Source organism: Ranitomeya imitator, chromosome 2 (genome assembly GCF_032444005.1).
Source record: "Ranitomeya imitator isolate aRanImi1 chromosome 2, aRanImi1.pri, whole genome shotgun sequence".
Taxonomy (NCBI): Eukaryota; Metazoa; Chordata; class Amphibia; order Anura; family Dendrobatidae; genus Ranitomeya; species Ranitomeya imitator.
The window spans coordinates 514,996,556-515,014,790 of record NC_091283.1 but is presented as its reverse complement, the minus strand read 5'-3'; positions in this window follow the sequence as shown (position 1 = coordinate 515,014,790).

Below are 18,235 nucleotides of genomic sequence, written 5' to 3'. Positions count from 1 at the left end.
TCACTGAACTCAGCGTCTGTGTATCTGGAGGTGACATGCAATACTGACATGGCGTTCGTTGATCACTTGTAGGTCTCATGCATGGCTGGTAGGGTAACTTGCTCCTGTTTATTAATTAGAATATTAATCAGAATAGATGCATAGTAACTTGCCCACATACAATATGTCCCAAGTGGTAGATTAACACCACATCATCGGTACCTTTCACCTCCATATACAAACGTAAGGCACTGCATAACCCTGTAACGTGGCCCATACTTTGTTTCCTCACGATTACTGACAGACTGCCTTATATCCCGAATGATAAAATACTGATAATATACTGTACATAATAGGATGAACGTTCTCTCTAATCCGGCATAGGTGGTAACCTGGCACTGCACAGGTCCCGCTGATGCTGGATTAAGAGATCATATAATTGGCAGTATGTAGTTTCATTATAATAAATAATTTAGGGGAATGTATTTTGGTTTCAATGCAGATGAAAGTCTTTTCCTATCTTTAGACACAGTAATGCATTGACTATAAACTCCGATGAAACGTACATGAAGACACACTAATGTTCTGGAGCCAAGACTGTGAGCGCATGTCATTACATATTACATAAGTCACTTATTATAGCAGCCCTGGAAACATAGATGGATGAGATCCTTATTACAAATCACTTTCTGGAAGAGGGCATTTATAATGCGTGTCTATATAATTGCCAGATACATCTAGCAGATACATTGACGTCCAAGTCATCGGGAATTAGCCACTAAGCCTTCTTATTTTGATTTTGGGGTTATCAGTGTGTCCCGCGTCGGACTGGAGCACCTTGGGCCCACCAGAGAAAATCATTCTTGGAGACCACTATGTAGCTACATAGGAATAGATACAAAAACACAAATCACGCTAATATCAGGGTATAATATAAGGTAGTACACGTCTTAATTATGTAGCAGGGGTTGGGGTAGAATCATAGAGGAGTAGCGCCCTCAGAGAATATAATGTCGCCCCCTCATAGAATATAGTGTAGCCTCCTCATAGAATATAATGTAGCCTCCCTCATAGAATATAATGTAGCCCCCCCCCTCATAAAATAATATAGCCCCCCTCATAAAATATAATGCAGACCCCTCTCATAGAATATAATGCAGCACCTTTGCCTGTGTACTGGTGCTTTTTTGTCTATAGTTAGTGGAGGTTTTTCTTATGGTGTTTTTTAAAATAATGCAGCACCCCACAAAATATAATGCAACCCCCTCAGGTATAACACAGTCCCCACCATAGAATATAATGTAGCACCCTCATAGTGTATAATGCAGCCCCCCTCATATAGTATAATGCCGCCCACCACAGAATATAAGAGATGAGTAGTAGAAATTCACAGCACACTCTTAAATGCTGGTTTGCAGACGTGTATTTACACTTTTATTCCAAAAGTTGTTTCAGACAGAAAAAATAAACCACAAGCAGTGTAGAGATAAAGTATGATATAACAACCCAACGTTTCGACCCTCCTGGGTCTTAGTGATGGGGTTACTAGTGAAGACAAAAAGACAAAGTATAAGACACTGAATCATATATACATTATATACAATATGTACAAAGGAATATAAGGCAACAGGATTTAGCATGGTAGCATAAGTATGGTTTCCAACAATAATAGAATTGCATCAAAAAGAGACGGGGCTGCCAGTACTAGTAGTAGAATTATACTAGAATAAGATACAATATAATGTAGTAGAAAGACATATGACAGGCCAGTATTACCTTGGTAGGAGATGCCAAAGTAGAGGGTAGAGGATGTAGGACCCTTAGACTTAGGGTAACCGAAACTGTAATGGATAATGGAGATATTATCAGGGAGGTAAGCAAACACAATAACCAAGTCTAGGGAGAGGGTAGCTGCATGGTATGGTGATAATGCAATAGATAGTTCCATCCAGATTGGCTGAAATGTGGACGCAGGGACACAGAGGTAGGAAATGGACATAAGTTATTAGGCTGCGGTAGTGTAAAATAGTGCAGTAATAGGGGCACATCAGATGGGTTGCTGCCAGTAGGGTGGTGGTAGCTAGTCTCCCGGGAGGCTATGGGCAAGTATGTCATAGTGAGGAGGATACACAAGATCAAGATTACCTGCTGAAGGTGTGGTGTCCAGGGTGATAGAGCGGCGCATCCGCGTCCTGCTCGGTGTGCGGCTGTCTGATCTGTACCTGGAGGCCAACAGCGGCGTTTCGGTTACCCTAAGTCTAAGGGTCCTACATCCTCTACCCTCTACTTTGGCATCTCATGTATATATGATTCAGTGTCTTATACTTTGTCTTTTTGTCTTCACTAGTAACCCCATCACTAAGACCCAGGAGGGTCGAAACGTTGAGTTGTTATATCATACTTTATCTCTGCACTGCTTGTGGTTTATTTCTTCTGTCTGAAACAACTTTTGGAATAAAAGTGTAAATACACGTCTGCAAACTAGCATTTAAGGGTGTGCGGTGAATTTCTACTACTCAACTCTGGGGCCATCTAGGTCCGTTACGCCAGCACCTCGTAATTTAGACCTGAGTGCACACCATTTTTTCCTCTATTACGGATCTTTTTCTTGGTGTCTGCACCGGTCAGTCCAATGTCTTCAGAGACTTTTGCCTATGACACGGCTATCAGTACCAGCATCCTTTCACAAGTTTCCAGTGCGAATGACTTTCTAAAAACTCCTGCACAGGAGCTAAGAACCAGAGACTACGAGAAAGAGAAACGTAAGCTTATCTCTTATGACTTGCATTGTATAACCTTGGCTGAGTACCACAAACAAGGAAAAATCACCAGGGGTCTCAGACGCAACCTGCGTCCAACCCTTTTTTCGGATAATCAGGACTTCTGTGAAAAGTACAAGAGGATCTTGAACAAGTGCTCTTTGGATATCATCATTCTCACTATCAAATTTCTGCAGAAATCAATCGCTGAAACACAAGAAAATATCAAGGCCATTGAAACCCAGCTCACCTCAACCCTATCATCTGCTGAGTGGACTAAACTCAAGGAGAAAACGGATAAAGTCCTTACGGACCACCAGAATTTCTTACAAGAAAGAAAACACTTAAAATTCCAATGAGACAACAACGACTACGCCACCAATAGAGTTTACAAATGGAGCGATTCCACCGGGCGAGGCAACTGGCGTCATCAACCAAATCAGCGCAGATCCTTCAGTACAGACAGCGACTCGTCTACGAATTCCAACAGGTCCTATTTTTTTATCAAAAGGTCATCGGGGAGGCTACCAACACACCGACCGACGAGAAGATCCAGGAGAAAAAATGACGACCCGCTCCCAGGTAAGACACCTAACCTGGTGATCAACACCTCCAGCTACACGCTCTCCCCGGCCAAACTGGCCCTACTACAGAAAGGACTGTCGTTCTGTCCTACTCCCAACTGGGACGCTTTCCAGTTGGAGAGGGACCTCCAGCGGTTTTACCGCACAGTGAGACTAAAGACTTACTTCGGGACATTATCAGAGACTTCCGAGAGCAGAGTGTCTCCTAACGGGGACGTCTCTGTTGCAGAAATCTCCCTCACTTCTCTGGGTTTACGTAACCCGAGTACGTTTAGTCCACCTCAGTCTTTTCATGCCACTGAAACTTTTATTTCGTTTGTTGACCGTGAGGTGAGGGAACTGTCACACCAACAGCGCCTTGGCTTCTTCCCTACACACACCAACCTCACATTAGCAGAAAAACAGGCACTGTCGTCCCTTAAGGATAACAAATCCATAATAATAAAACCTGCGGATAAGGGGGGCGCAATTGTGATCATGGACCACACCGGATATTCTAACGAAGTCCAGCGCCAACTTTCGGACTCCCATACGTATAGAGCCATCCCGAGAGACCCCACATTTGACATCGACAAGAAAATCCGAAACCTTATTAGGACCTACTTAGATAACCATACTATTGACCAGAACACTGCCAAATTCCTCTCCAACTCCAACCCTGTTATTCCTGTGTTTTACATACTCCCAAAAATCCACAAATCACTCACCAATCCTCCCGGTAGACCCATCGTGGCCTCTACTGACTCGATTTTATCACCTTTGTCGATTTACCTAGAAAAGATACTGACAACCCTCATTAGGACCACCAAGTCTTTCTTGTTAGACACTGGACATTTCTTGAGCCTCAGAGAACAAGACACCATACCACCAGATAGCCTACTCGTTACATTAGATGTAAACAGTCTATATACGTCCATTACACACGAGAAAGGTATCACAGCCACAAGGACACTCCTTCAGGCCTCAAACATGCCCCCTAATTCCATCAAATTCTGCCTTGACCTCCTCAAACTAGTCCTGTATGAGAACTTCTTCTTATATGAGGACACGTACTATGTACAATGCTGCGGAACCGCGATGGGCTCAAATGTCGCACCGGTCTACGCAAATGCGTACATGAGCCATTTTGAAAATAACCACGTCTACCCAGAGGAACTGTTCAAGCAGCACGTCCGATGTTATCATCGATACATTGATGACGTCTTTTTTATCTGGACAGGGTCATCTGAACTACTATTATCCTTTCACCAACATCTAAATTCAGTTCACCCTGAGCTGCAATTTACTATCCAATATGACACGACCCATATATCATTCTTAGACACCATGATACATAAAAACCAATCAGGAAAACTCACTACTGACTTATTCACCAAACCCACAGACTGCAACAACCTCCTACACTATTCCAGTAGCCACCCTAAGGCCATCAAAAACAGCTTACCCCGATCACAGTTCACGAGGCTAGCTAAGATTGTGTCTGACCCAGCCATACTCCCAATACGCCTGGATACCATGTTCCAGAAATTCAAGGACAGAAACTACCCAGCAAGTCTGCTGGAACTAGAAAGAAACAACATCCTGAGTCCTCAACCCCCTCGCCCACAATTGGCCACCAAAGAACGTGTTCCCTTTGTACACACTTATCATCCCCTGATGCCAAAAGTCCAATCTATCATCAGAAAACATTGGCCTCTACTATCCAGGGCATACCCCAGAGTAGATTTCTTTACCTCACCAGTTCTAATGTGCAACAGGAGGGCTCCCAACATCAGGGATAAGTTGGTACGTGCTGACATTGGCAGTCTTCGGCCAACCATGACTCAAAGCTTCCTTACCACACGTAGGCATGGCACTTTTCCCTGTCTAAGCTGTGCCTCATGCTCCAATGTGATTAAATCGGACAATGTCACTCATCCTAGGACGGGTAAATCATTTCCTATTCATGGTTACCATACCTGTAACTCCAATTTCGTAGTGTACTTAATAAAATGTCCATGCGGCCTCCTATACATTGGGGAAACGACTCAACATGTCAGAGACAGAATCGCGAGCCACAAATCGACCATTCGGTGCGGTAAAACCTGGCTTCCCATACCAGACCACTTCATTAAATTGAAACACACTGTGGCACAACTAAAATACCAGGTGATCGAACACGTACCCAGGCCTAGGAGAGGAGGCAATCACATCAGACTTCTAAAAACTAGGGAGGCCTACTGGATCCATAAACTAGATACCCTGGCCCCTAGAGGTCTCAACAGAGAGATTGACTGGTTAATATGATCCTAATAACTTTACCATTTATTTTGCAGACTCGCTAAACACTATTCCCTATAGGTGAGTTTTCCTTTTTTACTATAGATAGTCATTTTTATTTTCCTCCTGGTCCCATTGATATCTTTACCTGCCCCCCAAAAATATCAGGGTTCCAGGGTAGTTTACTATGGGTAGCTTATATACCTCACTCACTATGCTTCCCTGTCTGCCCATTTTTTATCTGCCACCATTTACTACGCAGCATCCATCATTTTTAGGGCTGTTTACTATTGCTCCTCCCCCTGCCCCAGCACGACCGTCGCCATGACTACCGTGCATACGCAGTATACCCTTCCCAGTAACGATACGTCATCTGTGGCCGTTTATTATTGCTCCTTCCCCTGCCCCAGCATGTCCGTCGCTATAGTTTCACAACCAGACATGCGCAGTGTAACCTTCTCTGCAACGATACGTCACTTCCGGTCCCGGTGACGCACTTCCGGTCCGGCGATATGGGATCATTTAAAACGCCGCTGTTGGCCTCCAGGTACAGATCAGACAGCCGCACACCGAGCAGGACGCGGATGCGCCGCTCTATCACCCTGGACACCACACCTTCAGCAGGTAATCTTGATCTTGTGTATCCTCCTCACTATGACATACTTGCCCATAGCCTCCCGGGAGACTAGCTACCACCACCCTACTGGCAGCAACCCATCTGATGTGCCCCTATTACTGCACTATTTTACACTACCGCAGCCTAATAACTTATGTCCATTTCCTACCTCTGTGTCCCTGCGTCCACATTTCAGCCATTCTGGATGGAACTATCTATTGCATTATATTGTATCTTATTCTAAAGACACAAAAGAGAATAGTAAAACCAAAAACACTCAGTTTGAAAAAATGTTGCAGTAATCCGCAAGTGCTAGTAAAAGATGTAAAAAACAGGGTATTTGGTTGATACGTTTTTTGCAAAAAATGTATACTAAGCTGCTCTACCAATCTTCACGGTATACCCTTATCAGAGCAGTCCTAACTAATGTATGCAATCCCTATCTGATGTATTTAAAAACCTGATCATCTGTATATAACCTGTGTGAACAGGGTTCAGAGAGGAAAAATCCATGTGTGCATACAGGGTAGAACAGCTTTTGTGCAGATAGCCCAAGAGGAGTGGTGGAACTCCCCAGTCTTGTAGACACAAGAGAACAATTATGGAAACAGGAACACATGGGCTACTTGCACAGTGAACAAGTCTGTATGATCATGTTCACACACCACCAAGAAACCTGAAGACACAAAAGAGAATAGTAAAACCAAAAACACTCAGTTTGAAAAAATGTTGCAGTAATCCGCAAGTGCTAGTAAAAGATGTAAAAACAGGGTATTTGGTTGATACGTTTTTTGCAAAAAATGTATACTAAGCTGCTCTACCAATCTTCACGGTATACCCTTATCAGAGCAGTCCTAACTAATGTATGCAATCCCTATCTGATGTATTTAAAAACCTGATCATCTGTATATAACCTGTGTGAACAGGGTTCAGAGAGGAAAAATCCATGTGTGCATACAGGGTAGAACAGCTTTTGTGCAGATAGCCCAAGAGGAGTGGTGGAACTCCCCAGTCTTGTAGACACAAGAGAACAATTATGGAAACAGGAACACATGGGCTACTTGCACAGTGAACAAGTCTGTATGATCATGTTCACACACCACCAAGAAACCTGAAGACACAAAAGAGAATAGTAAAACCAAAAACACTCAGTTTGAAAAAATGTTGCAGTAATCCGCAAGTGCTAGTAAAAGATGTAAAAAACAGGGTATTTGGTTGATACGTTTTTTGCAAAAAATGTATACTAAGCTGCTCTACCAATCTTCACGGTATACCCTTATCAGAGCAGTCCTAACTAATGTATGCAATCCCTATCTGATGTATTTAAAAACCTGATCATCTGTATATAACCTGTGTGAACAGGGTTCAGAGAGGAAAAATCCATGTGTGCATACAGGGTAGAACAGCTTTTGTGCAGATAGCCCAAGAGGAGTGGTGGAACTCCCCAGTCTTGTAGACACAAGAGAACAATTATGGAAACAGGAACACATGGGCTACTTGCACAGTGAACAAGTCTGTATGATCATGTTCACACACCACCAAGAAACCTGAAGACACAAAAGAGAATAGTAAAACCAAAAACACTCAGTTTGAAAAAATGTTGCAGTAATCCGCAAGTGCTAGTAAAAGATGTAAAAAACAGGGTATTTGGTTGATACGTTTTTTGCAAAAAATGTATACTAAGCTGCTCTACCAATCTTCACGGTATACCCTTATCAGAGCAGTCCTAACTAATGTATGCAATCCCTATCTGATGTATTTAAAAACCTGATCATCTGTATATAACCTGTGTGAACAGGGTTCAGAGAGGAAAAATCCATGTGTGCATACAGGGTAGAACAGCTTTTGTGCAGATAGCCCAAGAGGAGTGGTGGAACTCCCCAGTCTTGTAGACACAAGAGAACAATTATGGAAACAGGAACACATGGGCTACTTGCACAGTGAACAAGTCTGTATGATCATGTTCACACACCACCAAGAAACCTGAAGACACAAAAGAGAATAGTAAAACCAAAAACACTCAGTTTGAAAAAATGTTGCAGTAATCCGCAAGTGCTAGTAAAAGATGTAAAAAACAGGGTATTTGGTTGATACGTTTTTTGCAAAAAATGTATACTAAGCTGCTCTACCAATCTTCACGGTATACCCTTATCAGAGCAGTCCTAACTAATGTATGCAATCCCTATCTGATGTATTTAAAAACCTGATCATCTGTATATAACCTGTGTGAACAGGGTTCAGAGAGGAAAAATCCATGTGTGCATACAGGGTAGAACAGCTTTTGTGCAGATAGCCCAAGAGGAGTGGTGGAACTCCCCAGTCTTGTAGACACAAGAGAACAATTATGGAAACAGGAACACATGGGCTACTTGCACAGTGAACAAGTCTGTATGATCATGTTCACACACCACCAAGAAACCTGAAGACACAAAAGAGAATAGTAAAACCAAAAACACTCAGTTTGAAAAAATGTTGCAGTAATCCGCAAGTGCTAGTAAAAGATGTAAAAAACAGGGTATTTGGTTGATACGTTTTTTGCAAAAAATGTATACTAAGCTGCTCTACCAATCTTCACGGTATACCCTTATCAGAGCAGTCCTAACTAATGTATGCAATCCCTATCTGATGTATTTAAAAACCTGATCATCTGTATATAACCTGTGTGAACAGGGTTCAGAGAGGAAAAATCCATGTGTGCATACAGGGTAGAACAGCTTTTGTGCAGATAGCCCAAGAGGAGTGGTGGAACTCCCCAGTCTTGTAGACACAAGAGAACAATTATGGAAACAGGAACACATGGGCTACTTGCACAGTGAACAAGTCTGTATGATCATGTTCACACACCACCAAGAAACCTGAAGACACAAAAGAGAATAGTAAAACCAAAAACACTCAGTTTGAAAAAATGTTGCAGTAATCCGCAAGTGCTAGTAAAAGATGTAAAAAACAGGGTATTTGGTTGATACGTTTTTTGCAAAAAATGTATACTAAGCTGCTCTACCAATCTTCACGGTATACCCTTATCAGAGCAGTCCTAACTAATGTATGCAATCCCTATCTGATGTATTTAAAAACCTGATCATCTGTATATAATCTGTGTGAACAGGGTTCAGAGAGGAAAAATCCATGTGTGCATACAGGGTAGAACAGCTTTTGTGCAGATAGCCCAAGAGGAGTGGTGGAACTCCCCAGTCTTGTAGACACAAGAGAACAATTATGGAAACAGGAACACATGGGCTACTTGCACAGTGAACAAGTCTGTATGATCATGTTCACACACCAGCAAGAAACCTGAAGACACAAAAGAGAATAGTAAAACCAAAAACACTCAGTTTGAAAAAATGTTGCAGTAATCCGCAAGTGCTAGTAAAAGATGTAAAAAACAGGGTATTTGGTTGATACGTTTTTTGCAAAAAATGTATACTAAGCTGCTCTACCAATCTTCATGGTGTACCCTTATCAGAGCAGTCCTAACTAATGTATGCAATCCCTATCTGATGTATTTAAAAACCTGATCATCTGTATATAACCTGTGTGAACAGGGTTCAGAGAGGAAAAATCCATGTGTGCATACAGGGTAGAACAGCTTTTGTGCAGATAGCCCAAGAGGAGTGGTGGAACTCCCCAGTCTTGTAGACACAAGAGAACAATTATGGAAACAGGAACACATGGGCTACTTGCACAGTGAACAAGTCTGTATGATCATGTTCACACACCACCAAGAAACCTGAAGACACAAAAGAGAATAGTAAAACCAAAAACACTCAGTTTGAAAAAATGTTGCAGTAATCCGCAAGTGCTAGTAAAAGATGTAAAAAACAGGGTATTTGGTTGATACGTTTTTTGCAAAAAATGTATACTAAGCTGCTCTACCAATCTTCACGGTATACCCTTATCAGAGCAGTCCTAACTAATGTATGCAATCCCTATCTGATGTATTTAAAAACCTGATCATCTGTATATAACCTGTGTGAACAGGGTTCAGAGAGGAAAAATCCATGTGTGCATACAGGGTAGAACAGCTTTTGTGCAGATAGCCCAAGAGGAGTGGTGGAACTCCCCAGTCTTGTAGACACAAGAGAACAATTATGGAAACAGGAACACATGGGCTACTTGCACAGTGAACAAGTCTGTATGATCATGTTCACACACCACCAAGAAACCTGAAGACACAAAAGAGAATAGTAAAACCAAAAAACACTCAGTTTGAAAAAATGTTGCAGTAATCCGCAAGTGCTAGTAAAAGATGTAAAAAACAGGGTATTTGGTTGATACGTTTTTTTGCAAAAAATGTATACTAAGCTGCTCTACCAATCTTCACGGTATACCCTTATCAGAGCAGTCCTAACTAATGTATGCAATCCCTATCTGATGTATTTAAAAACCTGATCATCTGTATATAACCTGTGTGAACAGGGTTCAGAGAGGAAAAATCCATGTGTGCATACAGGGTAGAACAGCTTTTGTGCAGATAGACCAAGAGGAGTGGTGGAACTCCCCAGTCTTGTAGACACAAGAGAACAATTATGGAAACAGGAACACATGGGCTACTTGCACAGTGAACAAGTCTGTATGATCATGTTCACACACCACCAAGAAACCTGAAGACACAAAAGAGAATAGTAACACCAAAAACACTCAGTTTGAAAAAATGTTGCAGTAATCCGCAAGTGCTAGTAAAAGATGTAAAAAACAGGGTATTTGGTTGATACGTTTTTTGCAAAAAATGTATACTAAGCTGCTCTACCAATCTTCACGGTATACCCTTATCAGAGCAGTCCTAACTAATGTATGCAATCCCTATCTGATGTATTTAAAAACCTGATCATCTGTATATAACCTGTGTGAACAGGGTTCAGAGAGGAAAAATCCATGTGTGCATACAGGGTAGAACAGCTTTTGTGCAGATAGCCCAAGAGGAGTGGTGGAACTCCCCAGTCTTGCAGACACAAGAGAACAATTATGGAAACAGGACCACATGGGCTACTTGCACAGTGAACAAGTCTGTATGATCATGTTCACACACCACCAAGAAACCTGAAGACACAAAAGAGAATAGTAAAACCAAAAACACTCAGTTTGAAAAAATGTTGCAGTAATCCGCAAGTGCTAGTAAAAGATGTAAAAAACAGGGTATTTGGTTGATACGTTTTTTGCAAAAAATGTATACTAAGCTGCTCTACCAATCTTCACGGTATACCCTTATCAGAGCAGTCCTAACTAATGTATGCAATCCCTATCTGATGTATTTAAAAACCTGATCATCTGTATATAACCTGTGTGAACAGGGTTCAGAGAGGAAAAATCCATGTGTGCATACAGGGTAGAACAGCTTTTGTGCAGATAGCCCAAGAGGAGTGGTGGAACTCCCCAGTCTTGTAGACACAAGAGAACAATTATGGAAACAGGAACACATGGGCTACTTGCACAGTGAACAAGTCTGTATGATCATGTTCACACACCACCAAGAAACCTGAAGACACAAAAGAGAATAGTAAAACCAAAAACACTCAGTTTGAAAAAATGTTGCAGTAATCCGCAAGTGCTAGTAAAAGATGTAAAAAACAGGGTATTTGGTTGATACGTTTTTTGCAAAAAATGTATACTAAGCTGCTCTACCAATGTTCACGGTATACCCTTATCAGAGCAGTCCTAACTAATGTATGCAATCCCTATCTGATGTATTTAAAAACCTGATCATCTGTATATAACCTGTGTGAACAGGGTTCAGAGAGGAAAAATCCATGTGTGCATACAGGGTAGAACAGCTTTTGTGCAGATAGCCCAAGAGGAGTGGTGGAACTCCCCAGTCTTGTAGACACAAGAGAACAATTATGGAAACAGGAACACATGGGCTACTTGCACAGTGAACAAGTCTGTATGATCATGTTCACACACCACCAAGAAACCTGAAGACACAAAAGAGAATAGTAAAACCAAAAACACTCAGTTTGAAAAAATGTTGCAGTAATCCGCAAGTGCTAGTAAAAGATGTAAAAAACAGGGTATTTGGTTGATACGTTTTTTGCAAAAAATGTATACTAAGCTGCTCTACCAATCTTCACGGTATACCCTTATCAGAGCAGTCCTAACTAATGTATGCAATCCCTATCTGATGTATTTAAAAACCTGATCATCTGTATATAACCTGTGTGAACAGGGTTCAGAGAGGAAAAATCCATGTGTGCATACAGGGTAGAACAGCTTTTGTGCAGATAGCCCAAGAGGAGTGGTGGAACTCCCCAGTCTTGTAGACACAAGAGAACAATTATGGAAACAGGAACACATGGGCTATGTTCTCTTGTGTCTACAAGACTGGGGAGTTCCACCACTCCTCTTGGGCTATCTGCACAAAAGCTGTTCTACCCTGTATGCACACATGGATTTTTCCTCTCTGAACCCTGTTCACACAGGTTATATACAGATGATCAGGTTTTTAAATACATCAGATAGGGATTGCATACATTAGTTAGGACTGCTCTGATAAGGGTATACCGTGAAGATTGGTAGAGCAGCTTAGTATACATTTTTTGCAAAAAACGTATCAACCAAATACCCTGTTTTTTACATCTTTTACTAGCACTTGCGGATTACTGCAACATTTTTTCAAACTGAGTGTTTTTGGTTTTACTATTCTCTTTTGTGTCTTCAGGTTTCTTGGTGGTGTGTGAACATGATCATACAGACTTGTTCACTGTGCAAGTAGCCCATGTGTTCCTGTTTCCATAATTGTTCTCTTGTGTCTACAAGACTGGGGAGTTCCACCACTCCTCTTGGGCTATCTGCACAAAAGCTGTTCTACCCTGTATGCACACATGGATTTTTCCTCTCTGAACCCTGTTCACACAGGTTATATACAGATGATCAGGTTTTTAAATACATCAGATAGGGATTGCATACATTAGTTAGGACTGCTCTGATAAGGGTATACCGTGAAGATTGGTAGAGCAGCTTAGTATACATTTTTTGCAAAAAACGTATCAACCAAATACCCTGATTTTTACATCTTTTACTAGCACTTGCGGATTACTGCAACATTTTTTCAAACTGAGTGTTTTTGGTTTTACTATTCTCTTTTGTGTCTTCAGGTTTCTTGGTGGTGTGTGAACATGATCATACAGACTTGTTCACTGTGCAAGTAGCCCATGTGTTCCTGTTTCCATAATTGTTCTCTTGTGTCTACAAGACTGGGGAGTTCCACCACTCCTCTTGGGCTATCTGCACAAAAGCTGTTCTACCCTGTATGCACACATGGATTTTTCCTCTCTGAACCCTGTTCACACAGGTTATATACAGATGATCAGGTTTTTAAATACATCAGATAGGGATTGCATACATTAGTTAGGACTGCTCTGATAAGGGTATACCGTGAAGATTGGTAGAGCAGCTTAGTATACATTTTTTGCAAAAAACGTATCAACCAAATACCCTGTTTTTTACATCTTTTACTAGCACTTGCGGATTACTGCAACATTTTTTCAAACTGAGTGTTTTTGGTTTTACTATTCTCTTTTGTGTCTTCAGGTTTCTTGGTGGTGTGTGAACATGATCATACAGACTTGTTCACTGTGCAAGTAGCCCATGTGTTCCTGTTTCCATAATTGTTCTCTTGTGTCTACAAGACTGGGGAGTTCCACCACTCCTCTTGGGCTATCTGCACAAAAGCTGTTCTACCCTGTATGCACACATGGATTTTTCCTCTCTGAACCCTGTTCACACAGGTTATATACAGATGATCAGGTTTTTAAATACATCAGATAGGGATTGCATACATTAGTTAGGACTGCTCTGATAAGGGTATACCGTGAAGATTGGTAGAGCAGCTTAGTATACATTTTTTGCAAAAAACGTATCAACCAAATACCCTGTTTTTTTACATCTTTTACTAGCACTTGCGGATTACTGCAACATTTTTTCAAACTGAGTGTTTTTGGTTTTACTATTCTCTTTTGTGTCTTCAGGTTTCTTGGTGGTGTGTGAACATGATCATACAGACTTGTTCACTGTGCAAGTAGCCCATGTGTTCCTGTATCTTATTCTAGTATAATGCTACTACTAGTACTGGCAGCCCCGTCTCTTTTTGATGCAATTCTATTATTGTTGGAAACCATACTTATGCTACCATGCTAAATCCTGTTGCCTTATATTCCTTTGTACATATTGTATATAATGTATATATGATTCAGTGTCTTATACTTTGTCTTTTTGTCTTCACTAGTAACCCCATGACTAAGACCCAGGAGGGTCGAAACGTTGGGTTGTTATATCATACTTTATCTCTACACTGCTTGTGGTTTATTTTTTCTGTCTGAAACAACTTTTGGAATAAAAGTGTAAATACACGTCTGCAAACCAGCATTTAAGAGTGTGCGGTGAATTTCTATTACTCAACTCTGGGGCCATCTAGGTCCGTTACACCAGCACCTCGTAATTTAGACCTGAGTGCACACCATTTTTTCCTCCACCACAGAATATAATGCAGCCCCCCCCATAGAGTATACTATAGCAACCTCATAGGGCATAATGCTGCCCCCCTCATATAGTATGATGTAGCCCCCCAGAATATAATGTAGTCCCCTGAGAGAATAATGCAGCCCCACCACAGAATATAATGCAGCCCCCCCATAGAGTATACTGTAGCCCCCTCATATAGTATGATGTAGCCTCCCAGAATATAATGTAGTCCCCTGAGAATAATGCAGTCCCCCACACCTGCTTTCATCTGTGAAGATGGCGAATTTGCCAATCCTGGTGTTCTGTGGCAAATGGCAAGCGTCCTGCACGGTATTGGGCTGTGAGCACAAACCCCATCTGTGGACGTCGGGCACTCAGACCATCCTCATGGAGTCGGTTTCTAACCATTTGTGCAGACACATGCACATTTGTAACCTCCTGGAGGTCATTTTTCAGGGCTCTGGCAGTTCTCCTCCTGTTCCTCCTTGCACAAAAGCTGACGTAGCGGTCCCGCTGCTGGGTTGTTGCCCTCCTATGGCCCCCTCCTTGTCTCCTGGTGTACTGGCCTGTCTCCAGGTGGCACCTCCAGCCTCTGGACACTACGCTGACAGACACAGCAAACCTTCTTGCCACAGCTCGCATTGATGTGCCAACCTGGATGAGTTGCACTACCTGAGCCACTTGTGTGGGTTGTAGAGGCTGTCTCATGCTGCCAACGAGTGTGAAAGCACAACCAACATTCAAAAGTGACCAAAACATCAGCCAGATGGTACTGAGATGTGGTCTGTGGTCCCCACCTGCAGAACCACTCCATTATTGAGTGCGTCTTTATAATTGCCAATAATTTCCATCTGTTGTCTATTCCATTTACACAACAGCATGTGAAATTGATTGTCAAACAGTTGTGGAGACCAGACTGAACCAAAGAATCCATCTTGTCTTCCTCCTGAGAAATCTGCTTCTAAACAGCAAACTTGACATTTCCTTTTATGGAAGTAATCACGCGCGCATTCCTTCTTGTTATCATAGTCCTTCACCCACATACCAGATATTGTAACATTTCACTAATATAGACTTGTTTTGTAAGAGATTGTGAAATATGTGCGCATGTCTGTAAATGCCTAACTTTTTACTATATAAAGAAGGGACAGCACCCAGTGAGGCGGGCGTGCTCCGGGGCTACCCCTGTTTATGACCACACAACCTTTGTGCTGCGTGTCATTTACTTGGATCCCTACATCCAGGAAGCCAGGGACGGAAAAGGACTCAACATTTCTTGGCGCCCGAAACAGGGACCCGAGGCGAGAGTATCTGCTCGAGATTCACCTGCGGATACGGACAACGGAGATCTGGGATAATGGACGGCAAATGAACTGAAAAACCTGGCCAGGTAAGAGACATTATTAGTTCTCTTTTATCTGCCCTGTATTATCCGAAAGATCTCTACGAGCCGTGTCACGCTGGGTTAGTCTAGTAGTGAGTAGATACCTATAAAACTCGGGTTACCATATTGTATAGATTTATGAGTCCTGTCCCTGGCAGTGTGTGAACAGTGTGAAGGTTGTGGCATGTTATGAAAGAAGGATAAAAGTACGTAAAACAATAAGCCGAAATTGTTAGGACAAGTCTTATTAGTGAAGTCAGCCTAACTGGGTCATGTGGTTGCGTCCTTTCGGGGAGACCTCCGCCCATGCTTGACTCTCTTTAAGAACTTGTTTCTTCATTTCTGGATAAGAGTTTGATAGAATGAGCCCAGGACACGGGTCCATGAGCCTGGGACAAGTATGATAACAGAGACGGAAAGTTTGGTGATCTGTTTGGTGTTGCTGATCCTGTTTGCGTGCATTGTAGGAATCAAGTTTATTCTGCACATTAGAAAGAACGGAGCAGATCAGCCCTTCAATATTTTAGCTCCCTAGGAAGAAGGCAACGAGACATCACTCCAGAGAGGTGGTTGTCCAAACGTCACCTAGGATAAGTGTAGCTATTATTGAAAAGAAAAATGGGAAATAAACAGACAAAAACCGTCTTAGGACAAGTAGAAGCAAAAGATATCATACAGGAAAGATGTGGAAAGACAGTCAGAAGGCAGATCAGAAGGGTAAGAAAAAAATTGGGAATTTCAGAAGCACTTATGTTTAGCACTGAATGGGAAAGACTGAGTAAAGAACGAGGTGGAATTATCAGGGATAATGGGTGGGAAGAAATCATACACTGTATGATAAAGGTCTCAAAAACAGCTAAAGAGGAGAATTGGAAGTATGATCCAGACACTTCCAAATGGAGTATGGGTACGAGAAAATGTTGTGCTACGACTCATTCAGTTCCTCCTCCTTATCTAGATCCGAATGTTCAACCATTTGTACCTACAGGAGGTACAGAGGGAGGGAAACCCATACCAAATTTATATCCTGGGTTAAGCGGGGTGGAAGGATGGGTATGCCAAAATTGTGGCCAGCAGAATCCGGATTGGAGAACTGAGTGTTCCGCCTGTGGGGCCCCTAAAGGCCATCAGTTATTAGCACCTGTTAGGATAATAACAAAGGGAGTGAGAGAAGCTGATCCCGAGAATCCTAATCAAAGAATTACTAGGCAAATTGAAACACAGCAGTATTTTCCATGGACACCAGCTGAGGGTATGTCTCTTCTTATGAATGCACCAGATCCAACTCGATACCCAAATAGATTTGCTAGTTATATAGAGCAAATAATTCGCACACATAATGGTTCATGGATGGATGGAATGGAATTATGTAGGCTAAAAATGCCATCGGGAATGTTTCAGGAGCTGATTGTAGCAACACAGGCTCAAAGACCAGCAGGAGAAAATGTAAGAGCACCTTTTGTGATAGAGTCAGGAAACCGGTTTGTAGAGGCTCTAAATCAGTTCATGCAAGGAAAACAGAGGGAGAGAGGATCCACAGGCATAGTTATGCAGAAAGCAGGTCAATCCATAGATGAGTATTCCCGGGAGCTGGAAGATAGCTTTAGGGATGAGGGATTAAATATTGCTGATCCAGGAGTCCTCCGGCTCTATACTAAACAATTGATTGAGGGACTTGAACCAGGCATTAAGGAAAGATTCAAGTCAGCTACGCCAGATTGGAGAACTCTAGAACAACCACAGATAGTGAAACAAAGATGTATGGGCATTGCTATGGATTTAAGAGAAAAGAAAAAACCTGTCAGAATAGCGCAAGCAAACACAACAGGTGGAAGGGCAAGACATAATTTTCCCTGTCATTACTGCAAGAAACCAGGACATTTCCAGAGAGAATGTAGAAAGAAGCAGGCAGACATAAAATCAGGAAAATTTGTACCAAAGAATAAGCCCTCAGACACCCAACAGACATCCATAGTGGATGGTCCCATACCAGACTCAGATTGACTCAATGTGTTACAAACTTCCCTACCAGCTAGAAGACCTATAATACAGGTGAATGTGGGGGGGAGAGAGATTCCATTTTTGATAGATACAGGAGCAACTTCCTCAATTTTGAATCAAGATTTTCTTCCGAATCCGGAAGATATTTCACAACAAACAACTTTTGCTGAAGGTTATGATGGGGTAATTCGAACACTGC